The sequence below is a fragment of the Heloderma suspectum genome, chromosome 3 (genome assembly GCF_057233095.1).
Source record: "Heloderma suspectum isolate Gila_16-S chromosome 3, 16-S_ref, whole genome shotgun sequence".
NCBI lineage: Eukaryota > Metazoa > Chordata > Lepidosauria > Squamata > Helodermatidae > Heloderma > Heloderma suspectum.
The window spans coordinates 46,961,682-46,976,967 of NC_139460.1; the positions used below are offsets into that span (position 1 = coordinate 46,961,682).

A 15,286-nucleotide genomic window follows, 5' to 3' on the forward strand; every position below is an offset into this window, starting at 1 on the left:
AGCACCAAATCTGAGCCCATTTCTGTCAGTTTAGGCAGGGACATAGATGAGCAGTGGGGAGATGGTACACCAGCAGAATCTCCCATCTGGCCTGAGTTCCCAACACAAGATACAAACACTCAAGACTGTGGGCCAAAACAGACATTACTGTAAATGTGTGTCTAGCAGCTATGTCGTTTTTTCCAATTTTTACTCTCTAGAGTAGGGAGGGCCTCCAGTCCAGGTTGGGATCATAGTGTGGTGGGTATGGTGGGTTTTAAGATCCGGATTCTCTCCCCCCTTCATTTACTCAAGAGTAAAAATGATAAGAGGCAGAGGATGAGATGGCTAGATAGCATCACTGATGCAATGAATATGGACTTGAGCACGCTCCGGGAGAGAGCGCAGGACAGGAAGGCCTGGCGTGCTGTGGTCCATGGGGTCACGAAGAGTCGGACACGACTGAACGACTGAACAACAACAACAACAAATGAAAAGAAGATGGGTTGCTGAAGTGGGTTCTGTTGGGTTGGGTGCTGTCTTTTATTGCATTTTTAATTTATATTTTTAATGATTGTCTTAACTAAGTTTATTTTAATTTCAGTTTTATTACTGTTAGCCACCTTGAATTTTTGTTGATGGACAGGCAGGGTAGAAATTAAATAAATAAATAATGGTATAGCCGCTATACACACCTGGCAATCCTATGGCCACTAGACTGAGCTCCCCACCCCCTCCCATGCTGCATCGTAGGCAGCACAGTTCTCCCACGTCTCTGAGCTTGTAACTGCAGTGCAGAGCAGGTGAAAAAGGGGCATTCCTGGGGGCAAGGGGGGAAGGGGACCGTGGAAGCATCAGTACGATGTTTCCTATGTGGCATGTGCCTCCCCCCGAGGTCCCCAGCTAGACAGCCAAAATGGACGTCTAGCCGCAAATGCAGGGTGGCTGGAGTGTGGAGGAGAGGATCCCCTCTGTGCGCCATCTGCCCCGCATTTGATAGTTGGCTGCCTCTGAGTTCGCCATCTGAGTTCGCCCTCTAAGAGAGCTTCGGCTATTGGGCAGTATAGAAATAAATAAATAAATAAATGTACTTTTTGTTTTGGCCCTGGTACTCAAACGGGCTTGGAGAGGGAGATGAAATTCCTATAGAATACAGTGGCCCTACTTCTATGGACCTCAGTTCTACGCTGGTGCTGTACAAGTACCCAGGAAGGTACAGATGGGAGAGACCCATCTTTCTGTTTTCCAACAAGGTCTCACGCATACTAGGTCAGCTCCAGCAAACAAATAAGTCATAGATGAGATTTCAGCATCAGCACCAACAGACCAGAGGGCAAGCTAGTAAGGTGGCTAAGTACCTTTTGGTTGGGGGAAAAACCAGAAGAGAAAACATTTGTAAGATATCAGACCACACTAATAGAGGTGCCCACAAACCTTCCCAGTTTAACTAAAGACTCCCAGGCAAATATAAACTAGAAGTAATATAATACCCTCCAACTATCAAACCAAATGCACCATTGCCGAAATAACCACCTCAGTAGGAGCATGGGGTCATTTGTCAGTTAAAGACCTCACTTGTTCCTCTGTTGCATTGACTGCTGTGCTTACTGTTCTCTGCTGCTGGAAATGGATATATTGGTCCAGCAGAAATACCCCCCCCCCTTCCTCTTGCACTCTCAATTACACTCTCAAATCATGACATGGCCCAATTGGGTTCAGAATAAACCGAAGTATTTTCTGAGTTTTGGGGAAAATTGTTGTTGTTGTTCAGTCGTTCAGTCGTGTCCGACTCTTCGTGACCCCATGGACCATAGCACGCCAGGCCTTCCTGTCCTGCGCTCTCTCCCGGAGCGTGCTCAAGTTCATATTCATTGCATCGGAGATGCTATCTAGCCATCTCATCCACTGCCGTCCCCTTCTCCTTTTGCCTTCAGTCTTTCCCAGCATCAGGGTCTTTTCCAGAGAGTTTTCTCTTCGCATTAGGTGGCCAAAATATTTGAGCTTCAGCTTCAGTATCTGTCCTTCCAATGAGCACTCAGGGTTGATTTCCTTTAGGATTGACTGATGTGACCTCCTTGCAGTCCAGGGGACTCGTAAGAGTCTTCTCCAGCACCACAGTTGGAAAGCATCAATTCTTCGGCACTCAGCCTTCCTTATAGTCCAGCTCTCACAGCCATACGTTACTACTGGGAAAACCATAGCTTTGATTAGACGGACCTTTGTCGGCAAGGTGATGTCTCTGCTTCTCCAGCGTCATATCTTTTAGCCTTGTGATACGTTCCATGGGGTTTTCTTGGCAAGAATACTGGAGTGGGTTGCCATTTCCTTCTCCAGTGGACCACATTTTGTCAGAACTCTCCGCCATGACCTGTCTGTCTTGGGTGGCCCTGCACGGCATAGCTTATGGCTTCACTGAGTTACGCAAGCCCCTTCGCCACAACAAGGCAGTGATCCATGAAGGGGTTGGGGAAAATAGTTTGGTGCAATTCTGAGCCTGGCTGAGGGATTTCGGCCATCTCTACAACTTGTATTAGAACTGTTCTTTAAGAGAGAGTGGTACTATGGCCTGATAGAAATAACATAGGAGTAGGACATCGTGGGCATAATTTCATATCCAGCTTATCCAGAAGTGGTACTGTATTTGTACCTTTCTTCTTCAGTGGCTGTTCTGAATCAGTCTCTGTGACTGTAGGTGTTCTTACTTCCTGATATTCAAATATTCTGCTGACCTTGAAGCTGAGCATGTCCAGTGTGTTCTATAAGGCAGGGCTTATGATAAGCTGAAGGGGCTTGCATCATTAGAGCAGGGACATATTTTGATTCTGATTTGGGGGTGGGGGGTGCTAACTGAAAGGATAGAATGACTTCCCTTGTAGCTTGGGAAGTAGCCTAGCTGTTAATTTGTGTAGTCTTGAAAAGCTCACTAACTGTAGGTAGGTAGGAGGTTTGGTTGTTACCACATGGGAAATGCTTCTGCAGCTTGTAAATGGAGCATAGAAATTCACATCACAGGAAGTTTAACAGATAAGAGAACAAGTCTGCCTGGTGTGTGTGTGTGTGTGTGTGTGTGAGAGAGAGAGAGAGAGAGAGAGAGAGAGAGAGAGAGACAGAGAGAGGTGGCAACATGTTTTTAAATCCTTTTTTTGTTCAAACCATGATAGTGAATATTATTTCCCCTTCATGTAACAAATTGAGAGAGATCTGAAAGTGCTACATCTGAGACTTTATAGTTTAAATAATAACTATGTCCTGTTTGTAATTTGAAAAACTGTTTATTTATGTCTTTGTTACAGTATGTACTATATGTATCACACTATGTACTATAGTACATGCTGCACCTGTTCAGACGTAAGTAGAGAATGTTGTTATAGCTGTAGAGAGAAGACTCCATATATATATATATAAATATATATATATATATATATATATATATATATATATATATATGAAGGGAATGCTGGGAGAATGGCCCTCTCTTAATTTGTTTACTGGCAACCTCTTCTAAAGCCTTCCTCCTCTGGCAAGATCAGTTTTCCCTGCTTTACTATTGTCTGGGGAAATCTATCTTCAGGAGGTGCTTTCTTAAAAAGATCTCATGCCTAGTCATCACTGGGCTTTGTATAGTTTGCCAGTCAAAAGAGATATCTTTACACCTTCCATGCATGTGTTAAAGCTATCAGGTTACAAAGCAGAGTGGCTGATGCATTTCAGTCCTTCGTGCTAATATGCACCAAAAATGTATTTATGATAATTACATGGACTGCCTGGAACAATGCATTCCAACATCCTGTAACATAAATAAGGAAGGTGGGGCCAGCTGACATTAAACCGTTTGTTTGCCAGCAATCCTGATCTCCACTGTGTGTGTGTGTGTGTGTGTGTGTGTCTATCTATCTATCTATCTATCTATCTATCTATCTATCTAATCTCCCCTTTCTGTTACACGGTCTCAGTCTGGCAGCGTTGAACCTGTTGCTGCATTAGCCGAGTTGTATTTTCCTAGATAGGGGAAGGAGGGTTGTCTGCTGTCTGGTAGGAGGGCTTTGTCTGTGTGTGCCTCTCTCTCTCTCTCTCTCTCTCTCTCTCTCTCTCTCACACACACACACACACACACACACACACTCTCTCTCGCTCTCGCGCTCGCTCTCTTGCTCTCTCTCTCCCTTTCCCGTCTCTGTGGTTTGTAAGGTAGGTTGCAGTGTGTGTATATACACAACATCAAGAGCAGGAAAATGGACTCATTAGGAAGGCAGGCAGTCATTACTATTCACACTGCACTTCCAGGGAGACAGCGACTATGAGGAGACAAACTGAGGACTGGGGAACAAGGTAGGCCAGTCAACTTTTATAAAAAACAGAGAGAGAATTTTGCTTTCTTGCCCCCATACCCCTCCCTTCTTTATTATCTCATCTCCTCTTGCTTTTTCATTTTAGGGATGTAAGTTTGTGAGACCTATGTGTGAGGTTAAATTTGGGAACATCTGCAGGCCTTCTCCACAAATGCACCACCCTTTCCACTTATTTAAGGATGAGCTCCTTTATAATAATTCACTTTAATTACTTTTTATTTTAAATTGGTGAAGGAAACAAATATGTTTGTTTTTCCAACAGTAGTTCCAAGTAAATCAATATCTCTCACTCCTTTAAAACAACCCTCTCCGTATGTTAGTGGGTTTTTTCTTTTTTCTTTCTGTTTATGCAGTTCCATCTGTCTGTCCATATATCATGTTCTCCTTGTTTACTGTTTAATGTTTTTGGTGTGGGGGTTTTGTGTTAGTATTTGCCAATGAGTTCTAACTGTAATGCCGGTGACCAGAGATTACAGTGACTGCTCTTTGTTTGATATCTGTTGTAAGTTTAAAGTCCATATTTACTGTATATGAAAACAAATTGCAACCTGGAACACAGGCTGTACTAATCTGAAAGGAATCACGCCACGCCACGCCAAAATCACATTTTGGGAATAGATGTTCTTGAATGCATTATTGCATATGTATCTGTCCCAGCTGATTTCTTTAGAAAAAATTGTTGTTGCTAGTTTGTCAGAAAGATAAAAAGGGATTTTTGCTTTTATTTTTCTTATTTATTATAAGGGCTTCTCTTGATGAATAAAAATTCAAACTTCCTTAAAGGGAGATAGTATCCCTGATTTCTCACCCCCTCCCCAACTTATCCCAGCACACTCTCTCCCGTGAAGTGTTCATTCTCCTTGTGTTGATGCAGGGAGATGATGTCTTTTACAATGTGAGATAATTATTATTTTATACTGTGTTTCATTCCTCTCATAAGCTGTATATTGTTTCAAGCACTGGAGATGTTTTTGAAATTATTTTTATTTTGCCAAGGAAGAGGCTGTGATGTGCACCATACCTTGTTTAAAATTGTTTGAGGAGCTTTTCAAACAAGCCTCTCTGCCCATGGGTTCTAAAGGCTGGTTAAACTGACCCATTTAGTAGGGCTTTTAAACCTGAACTCATGTCTGGGCTGCCTCAGAGTAAAACTGCTACTCTGCTGGCTATATAAAACTGGAGTGAGAGAAAGTGGAAGGAGTTACATAAAGCATTCTGGAGAATCCATGTGTAATTACTATGCTATAGAAAATGGATGCTAATCAGTGGGGATCTTTCAACAATGACAATTCATTGAAAAAACTAGATTATTAAATAACAAGAGAGAGCCCTTATTTTAAATTGCATTAGGCCTTTCTTGATAACACAAAGGAGGCCTTAAAGCCATTTACCTAATTCATCTAGCCCTACAGAAAAGATTGTTCACATCATTCAGTTCATTCTTTCAGGATGAAAAGTTTTTGATGCTATCAGTGTTATGCACTTAAAAACAAAAACATGGTAAGCTTTATTCTCCCCCACCCCCTTTTAAACTTATAAGCTTTCCACCTCAGCTGAGGCTACTTCTTGCTGGACAAGCCAAGTTAATTTAAACTAGTGCAACAAATGATCCAGCAGACTTGGCAAGTAGAGTTCTTTCCCACTATATTGCATTGTTTCCAGCCCCTAGACTTTGATCCAAGCATACTTGGAAGAAAGTTCTATTGAAAGCAGTTTGTTTTGCTTTAAAATGAGTGTTTTCAGATTGGGGTTTAAGTGTTATTTTCTGCAGAATCTCCCCCCCCCCCCATTGTTACTTCATCATGTAGACATTCACCTGACTGTTTTCTTATCTCTCAGTTATCATTTAAGACAAGCACATCAACAATTGCTTTTCAGTCTGTATATATACTTCTGTTAACATATCTATGAAGTGAACATATGGATCTATAGAGTTAAAAGTGTATTAATTCTGCTGCCATGAATAGCAAACACTGAAACTTTGGACTAGGAGGTAGGAAAGATTGGAGGGCTGTGTGTGAATTATTAAGGGTCCCGGAGAGAAAGCAAATTGGTCTGACAACTTGGTGGATTTCAGCAGCAGTGTTTAGCAGCCCTTCATCCCATGTGAGGGGTGTGTGTTTTCAGACACCTGATGCTTGCTTTTGAGCCAGTATAGGTATATGCTGTCTTACGGGGATAGATCTTTTACATGAGGGAATTCTTGTAGGCCTTTTATTTTATTTGCATGTAAGATTTGCTGACTCTGTGGGTGGTAGATGCCTCGCCACCTTGTTGTACATCACATTTTTTTTTAAAAAAGATGTCAATACTTTGCTTAATTCTCTGAAAGCCTCAGATGAGCAGAGTGTCACATTGCAGGAAGCAAAGCTGAAATAATTTTCCTCTTTTCTCTGTCAGAAAAAAATGTTGAATATTTAAACATGAGAGAGTTTGCCACTGAAAATATTTCATTCTTTTTTTACAAAGTGTTTTCTTGCAGAAGCTCTCTTAATCAACAGGGCAAAGGTTGGTGGTAACTTTTATTGAGCAGTAGGAAGTAAACTTACGTTCACAAGAAGGACATATTTTGGTGTGAGCAGTAATGCAGTGAATCATACTAGTCAATCCTGCTGAGCATAACATATTGTGTACCTTGCAGTAGTTTGAAGCCCCCTTTCCATGTAACAGTAGAACATCCTACATTAACTTTGGGTTGGTTACAGTATGCTTTATTTTAGCATTGGAACAGACAGTTATCTAACACACCCACATGAGGAAGTGCTCAGAAGTAGTTATTTCATGCTTTGCCATGCCCTGAAGCTAAAACGTTTTGGACTGGCTGGTGTATGTATAGTCTTCCTTAACTCCTTGGAGTGTTTAGTCAGTGTCTACTTTTTAATGGGACCAGAATGCAGGGAATACCAAGCAGGCAGATTTGGTCAACAAACTGCTATTAAATCAAAGTTTGTTTTGGGAGTTATTATTTACTCCATTCGGCTTTTAGGCTCCCGACCCAAGGTTCATTGACTTCAGTGGACTTTGGCTATAGTTTTTATGGAAGGGAGAAAATCAATCCTATTTTTGTGGATGAAGTCACTTGTGGCAGTTTTTTAATAGAGTTTTCTGATTTATTATAAATACTAAATTTTCTTCTCATATCTTCTCTGCAAGTTTAGCTTAAACATATGGGCAAAGAGCTAACGTAGCATTAAAAAACTAGTAACAGAAATAACCTTAAATCCTTTTTATGTTCTGTAGGGCCTTAAGACACTTTAAAATAACCTTACTACATATCTATGTTCCATAAAGCATTATTAGTTTTCAAAAAGAAAAATTTCAAGCACTATTCTGTGCTTGAAATTGTGTAAAAGGTGAAAAATGACCCATCCGATTAGTTTTATCATTATGTAATTTTATAGGACTTATCTATGGTAATATGGCAAAGATTCTGTTGTGAGGAGTTTCAGGAAACAATTCATGTTTTATTCCAAGTTATTTAGGATTTTTAAAAATAAATAAATAAACACGTTTACTGATATTTTAAGAAATATTTCATTGGAAACTATTTTCTCTTAAACAGCAACTCCTCTCTCTGCACAGAGTTGGCAATACAGCTCCTGCAGCATCAGGGAAACTGCCAGTAAACAAAAGTGAAACTGGCTTCATATAAAATACTTGTCCAGCTCAAGTAAACACAAAGTAAACAACTAACCAATAAATTGTTTTGTTTTTTTTAAAAAAATACTTGCTTCTAATAGGCTAAAGTTTTATCAAACCATGTTTCTCCACTATAAAGAATCAAATACTTGGGCTTTTATGCCGTGTTTACTAATTTCATACCGAGGCAAAAGTTTGTTTCTTCTCAGACTTGGGACCGATTCAATTTAATTGCAACATGCCCTGAATATTCTGTTCTGTTTTTTAAATAAATATCCTGAAATTTATGCCTAAAACATTTATTATTATTATTATTATTATTATTATTATTATTATTATTATTATATTAAAAAGAGCACTGCTTGATTTCCTGTACTATTAAAGCCTGATCTTTTGGTTCTTTGGTTCTGTAATTGTGCTTCAGTCTCTCGAACTCATTATTTGGAAGAGTTTCTTTTTGCCAGGATTTGAAGAAGGACACCGGGCAAACAGTATTATGGAAGCAGTTTAGCTTCTTAGGTACCAAATTCAGCCTGTAATAGGTAGATGGAATTATGAATGGGACTGGCATATCCAGTTTTCATTAGTCACAGGATGAGTGGTATCTAACTTGGAACTTTTGAGGGCATAGTTAAGATGTGGATAACTTCAGAGCATAATGGGTACAAATCTATATGCCACTGAAATTAAGTAGTATGACTTTTATTAATTATATGTCACCTAGATAGTATCTGATGTTGTGTACAAAATGAAATAAAAGACAGTGATCATGTACTGATTGTATGGCTTTGATTAAATGAGACTGGAGCTGGAGATGTCTGTCTCATGACTTCTCTCACTCTGTTTTGAATTGGCTGTCTCTACTTAACAGCAGGCCCTAGTCACAATCAGGGAATACACTTTTGTTGCAGCTGTCTCTGCTAAATACCATAGGCTGTTAAATTAGCCCTCTTAATACCAAAAGTGAGTTCTGATTTAGTAACATTTTACTGCGATGTGTATGAGTGAAAATATAATGAAATCAGTTCCCATTTTCCCCTGTTGGATGTCCAGTTATCTCCTCTGATTTTTAAAAACTATTAACTGAAAAGAGTTCCTCTGAATGGTTTGCAGTACATACAGTTTAACCAGTACACTCAACTCAGTGACTCACTTTCAAACTCCAGGCCATCATTTGCAAACTCCAGACCCTCTTCCATCATTCCCATTCCCACGGTGTTTGCGCACAAATTCTGCCCTCCCTTTCATGGTTTGCTGTAACTGTACTTTTAGTGTTACATCTGATAACTGTGGTTGGAGCTAACTGGGAGTTTCCCAGATCATGGTTTGAGCTCATTGCATCTAACTCTAATGTTGACCTCGCACTTTGAGTTTGGTTTCAGCAAACAATGGAAGAAAGGCAGGAATTGGGGTGTGAGAGGGAGAAGGGACAGCAAGGAAGCTTCCATGCTTTGGAGATTGGGCTGTCATGTCTGAATGGAGCCAATTCAGGAACATCTTTTGGAGTACTTACATGTTAACAGCCCACAGTGAATGGTTTGTTGTTGTTCAGTCGTTAAATCGTGTCCGACTCTTCGTGACCCCATGGACCATAGCACGCCAGGCCTTCCTCTCCTCCGCTCTCTCCCGGAGTGTGCTCAAATTCATATTCATTGCATCGGTGATACTATCTAGCCATCTCATCCTCTGCCGTTCCCTTCTCCTTTTGCCTTCAATTCTTCCAAGCATCAGGGTCTTTTCCAGTGACTTTTCTCTTTGCATTAGGTGGCCAAAATATTTGAGCTTCAGCTTCAGTATCTGTCCTTCCAATGAGCACTCAGGGTTGATTTCCTTTAGGATGGACTGATTTGACCTCCTTGCAGTCCAGGGGACTCGCAAGAGTCTTCTCCAGCACCACAGTTCGAAAGCATCCATTCTTCGGCACTCAGCCTTCCTTATAGTCCAGCTGTCACAGCCATATGTTGCTACTGGGTAAACCATAGCTTTGATTATGCGGACCTTTGTCGGCAAGGTGATGTCTCTGCTTCTTACTATGCTGTCTAGGTTTGCCATAGCTTTCCTCCCAAGGAGCAAGTGTCTTTTAATTTAATGGCTACAGTCACCGTCTGCGGTGATCTTGGAACCCAAGAAAATAAAATCTGTCACTGCTTCCATTTCTTCCCCTTCTATATGGCAGGAAGTGATGGGGCCAGATGCCATGATCTTCGTTTTTTTAATGTTGAGTTTCAAACCAGCTTTTGCACTCTCCACTTTCACCCTCAACAAGAGGATCTTGAGATCCTCTTCGCTTTCTGCCATTAGGATGGTATCGTCTGCGTATCTGAGGTTGTTGATGATTCTCCCGTCAATCTTAATTCCGACCTGTGATTCTTCCAACCCGGCGTTTCTCATGATGTACTCTGCATATAAGTTAAATAAGCAGGGTGACAATATGCAGCCTTGTCGTACTCCTTTCCCAATTTTGAACCAATCGGTTGTTCCATATCCAGTTCCCACTGTTGCTTCTTGACCCTCGTACAGGTTTCTCAGGAGGCAGGAAAGGTGGTCTGGTACTCCCATCTCTTTAAGAATTTGCCAGAGTTTGTTGTGATCCACACAATCAAAGGCTTTAGCGTAGTCAATGAAGCAGAAATAGATGTTTTTCTGGAATTCTCTTGCTTTCTCCATGATCCAGCGAATGTTGGCGATTTGATCTAAATATCTAGCACCACTTGGTTATCCTGGGTCTCTGTGCTACTACTGATAGGGTAGCTTAATAGCTACTTCCTTCAATATTTTTGTTTTTGTTTGGACTGCAAAACTTTACACACTTTTACAAGGGAGCAAGTCCTGTTCAGTCTAGTGAGACTTTGTTCTGCATAAACATTTACAGGATTGGACTGTGTATGGGGAGATTACTTTGCATGATATTACACTTGGTTTTCAGTGCAAGTTTGCATCAATTGGTACTTATTACCAATTGATCTGACTGGATCTGACTGGAGCAAGGATGATCTGACTGGAGCAAGGATCTCTGAGTACGCTTGCCTGTTACAATGTCCAGCTATTTATAACATGCCAAATTAATTGATTACTGACATGGTAGTTTCCTCGTGTTTAAAAAAAGAAAAGGAAAAAAACCCACTACAGCTGATAACTTTATTTTTTTCAAGCTAGACTGAATTGTGAATATGCCATTGAGTTGAGATTGAAAACTTTGGGGGACGTTCCCACACTTACTTTGTTTATTTTGCTTTGGAAGGGACATCATAGGGTTACAATGTAAAAAAAACAACAACCCAGCAGATAATGGTTAGTATAGGCCTCTGATAAGCACCAGGTGCCTCAGGGAGGAGGCAAGCTTTAAACCAAAAAGTCCATCAGGGAGAATTGGATGTCCGTTCTTGTTTTAATCTAAGTTGAAGTCTGAACTGATGAAAATCTACAAGTTTCTTCCATGACACATTGGCCTAGGAGATTGGCTCCAGCATACAGAGCAGATCTATGTCCATCTGTTCTGCAAACAAGACTAAGCATAACTTGTGACACAGTGGAAGCAAGCATTTTTGGTGTGGTGTCATCCCATACCTAAACATTCCTGTTTTTGTGCTCACATTAATCCCACTTCACTAGGAACAGAAGAACCACAAATTTGTAGTGCAGATGCTTAACCTTACCAGTGATATTCAGATTCTACTGGTGGTACTGTCGCCAGTAGAAATGCTTATATGAACCAATTGAGAAAACACCTATTAATGATATTTCCTTATAAGAAGTGGGATTTTTGGTTACATTTTTTGCCTGTTTTGAAATGTATTAATTAGTGTGTTTGTGGGGGGACGACGACGACGACGACAACGACATGTTAATGGACTATTGTAGAAGTGATGAATAAGCAACTTACCTAGACTCAGAACATGATAGTTATACATTAAAAAGAAACAGGCTTAAGGGGACCTTGGCAGCTAAAGGGCTGGAACTTGCTGCAATTTTGTAAACACTAGGACCCGAACAAAGGTACTACTGCTGAAATAAATATTAGACACTAGATAGTAGGAGTGAAAGATGGCCGATTGCAAAGGGCAGCAACTATTAAGAACCAACATTTAAAATGTATTGTTGTGGATTGCAAAGGCCCCTCAAAATTTTCCTCATCAAGCTCTCATTCCTATACATTTTGATTAAAAAATTGATAAAACACTTTGTTTTTACTAATAATTTATATCCCACTTTTAAATATATTTGAATATATTATTCAAAGCTATTTATAACAAGGTTTGAGTATAAAATGAATAAAATATAATTATTTTTTAAAGTATTCAATGAGGCATATACCCATAAAACATGTCAGTAACATAAGACATTTTTATTCAGACAAGCTTTTGGCATGTAAGCTGGTCTGTTTGGTTGGGTGCCGTTTCTGTTCTTATGTTTTTACATTGTGTTTTTAATTTATTAGTTTGTTTTAATGATATTCTTATTCTGAATGGTTGTTGTTGTTGTTAGCCACTGTGAGTGCCATATCCTGGTAGAAGTAAATAAATATCTTCCCCCTAAAGAGGGTAGCTGTTCTTTTTTAGATCCAGGATGATATTATAGCCTGGTCTAACTGAAGCAGGCTTGCTGATGGTGGTAGAAGCTTGGGATCACATCTTTGATTCCCTTGGCAAGGCAGATAGTACTTTTGAGGCCTAGGTTGTAAGAAGACCCTGACCAAACTGAGACATGGCAAGGCAGTTAGGACAGTTGCTTCCTCACTTTATATATTTTCAAACCCATTACTAAATTTTAGGTAAGACAGATTGTCATCCTGTTTATACTTACTTGGAAGTAAGCCCCATTGAATTCAGTAGGGCTTACATCCAAGTAAACAATGCATGATTGTGCTGTGAGTCTTGGAGGGAACTCCTAAGGTAAGTGTTATTTTAGAAATGCTGCCGCAGCCTAAACTGTGAGTCTTTGCTGTCCATTGCTCCATTTTATGTGTGAACATTGGCATACGGTTCAGTTAGTTTTGATGGCAGACATTCTACCTGTAGCTAATACAGTGAAATATAAAACAATTTGATGGGCAGGCATCTAGGACTGACTATAGCCCGAGTTGCTACAGTATGGAAAAAAGATAAAGAAATGTGTAATGAAACAGATAAGACTTCAAAGGAAGCAGATGGAAGCCTTGCAAACTTAATAAGGTAAGTTCTTAAATGTACAAATATCATGGGATTCCCAACTAGACAGAGTATTATTGACCCAGAGCATTTTGGTTGGCTGCCAAAATTGGAGAACACAGATCCAGAAAAAAATCTGGTAATGCTGTTAATGCACTGCAATCATGGCATATGCATGTGCTACTTGTGCCTGCTGCATTATCACATGGAAGCCTACCACTAAAGAAGTGTGCAGAGGTGGCTGCCATCATTTTGCACAATGCATTCAGCAGTATTTCATGTATATGTTGCTGCTCCCAGATATTACTGCTCGGACAAGGCAGACAATCTAGAACAGAGCCCAAGCCCCTTCCTACTCAGCTTAGTTGCTGTCTGGCCCCTGTCTACTTGTTTTCAATCAAATTTAACATCTAAAAGATCATTACTGTATTAGCAGGAAGGTGAAGTGCAGGATACCGCATTCCATGGTATATCTTGCAAGTCCCCAGACAGGAGAGGAAACATGAGCGTTGGTCATGATTTAAAGTGTTCTGTCATTAGGCCTTTCTATTAAAATGAAATTTTGTTCCCCTTTTTGGAGGAAGGAATTTTGCACATGCTCAGATGCTCAAACTGTGAAGTCAGCATTTTTGAAATAAAAAAGTTGAACATCATCATCTTTGCCCTAAAATGATACTCATTACAAATTAAGAGGGATCTCCCTCCAGTACAGCTTTTACATATTAACTACTTTTTTTTTTTAATTCTGTGCTGCCTTTCTAGCAAAAACGAATACTCAAAGCAGCTTACATAAAAGAATTAAAATAGCAATAAGAAAACCTAGAAAATTGCAGTATTTATGATGTTTTTTAGTCCACCCAATTACAAAAAGTTCTCTAGGCAAATTACATTATAAAGGGATAAAATAATAAAACAGTGCACAATACAAACATCAATAATCAGCACAGGAAATACAATATAAAATATATAAAAACAAACATTTCAGCACATTATGGGAAAGTGTAAACTAGGTCTAGAATCTAAAATTCCTGGGAGAAAATGAATGTCTTTACCTGGTGTTGAAAAGATAATAGTGTGGGTACGAGGTAAGCCTCCATTGGGAGGGCATTCCTCAAGCGGGACTTCACAATGGAGAAAGCTCTCTCTTGTAGCCAGCTATGTAACTTCATTTGGTGGGGATACCTGGAGGAGGACCTCTGAAGATGGCCTAAGGCTCTGAGTAGTTACGTATGGACTGGTACATACCAATAAATACCAAACCGTAAGACAGCTGATAAGCAAATTCAGAAGATTAAAAACAGTTATTAGCAGTTCAGGCAGCCAACTAACAAAAGTGACCAAATCAAGCAATAAAACTGTAGTAAGACCACCATGACAACAAAAGAAAACCAATTAGTATGAAAACAGAAATATGCAATCAGAAGCTCGGGTGAGCTTTGTCATGTTGGCATCAAAAGATAGTAAAGAAAGCACCAGACAGACTTCTGTAGAACGAGAGAGATCTATAGAAAATCCACTCTGTGGTAGCCACCCTCCTAGGTTCTCAGGGCACCTAGGTGACTATCTTTGCTGGTCAGGTCCATATGGGAGAAGTTGGCCCTTCAGGTACACTACATCAAAAAGAGCATATTGAATTTTGTCCCTATAGAAAGTGGGAGTCTGATTTTTTGTTGCTTGAAGATTTGAGCAAAATGGCTTGCAGGTATCCTTCTTGTGTACCCCACCCCCATTTTCCCAAAATAAATGAACCACCTTCCTGTCTCTTGCTTTCGTGTTTCTGCAGGTCACAGTTAGAGTTTGCCTGTTAGTCCAGCAGCTTTTTCTTCCTGGAAATAGAGGATTTGGCATTCCAGGTCTGTTGACCAGGCACCTGCGCTGGCATAAAGCTGACAATAAGTATTGGCAGAACCAGTAGAAACCTGTTTCAAAAGTCTAGTTGTTGCTGACTCATGGATAGACTGTTTGAAGTCCAAGAAACTTATTTCACAACTTCCAGCATTTCATACAATTTTTTTTTTAAACCTTGCCCCCCTTCCCTCCCAACTGATGCCAAATTTGTAAGGTTTCAAAACTCACTCCAATTGGATAGAGAGTGTGTAGTTATTTGTTTCATTTTTTAAAGATACTGACATTTCCTAACTAAACTGGTTCTTTCTCCGCCATACAGACTTC

General features: G+C 40.0%; 1 protein-coding gene across 50 annotated transcripts in view; it reads left to right on the forward strand.

Moving 5' to 3' along the window:
- ZBTB20 (zinc finger and BTB domain containing 20) overlaps positions 1-15,286 on the forward strand; it is an 809,278-nt gene that overhangs the window by 36,979 nt on the left and 757,013 nt on the right. For 30 of the 50 annotated variants that reach the window (XR_014789034.1, XR_014789033.1, XM_084843076.1 and 27 more), the window contains exon 1: positions 4,175-4,308. The exons of the other annotated variants lie outside the window; for them this stretch is intronic. The gene's annotated coding sequence lies outside the window, so the exon portion shown is untranslated. Of the gene's footprint in view, positions 1-4,174; positions 4,309-15,286 lie in introns of those variants that run through there. 50 annotated transcript variants of the gene reach the window in all.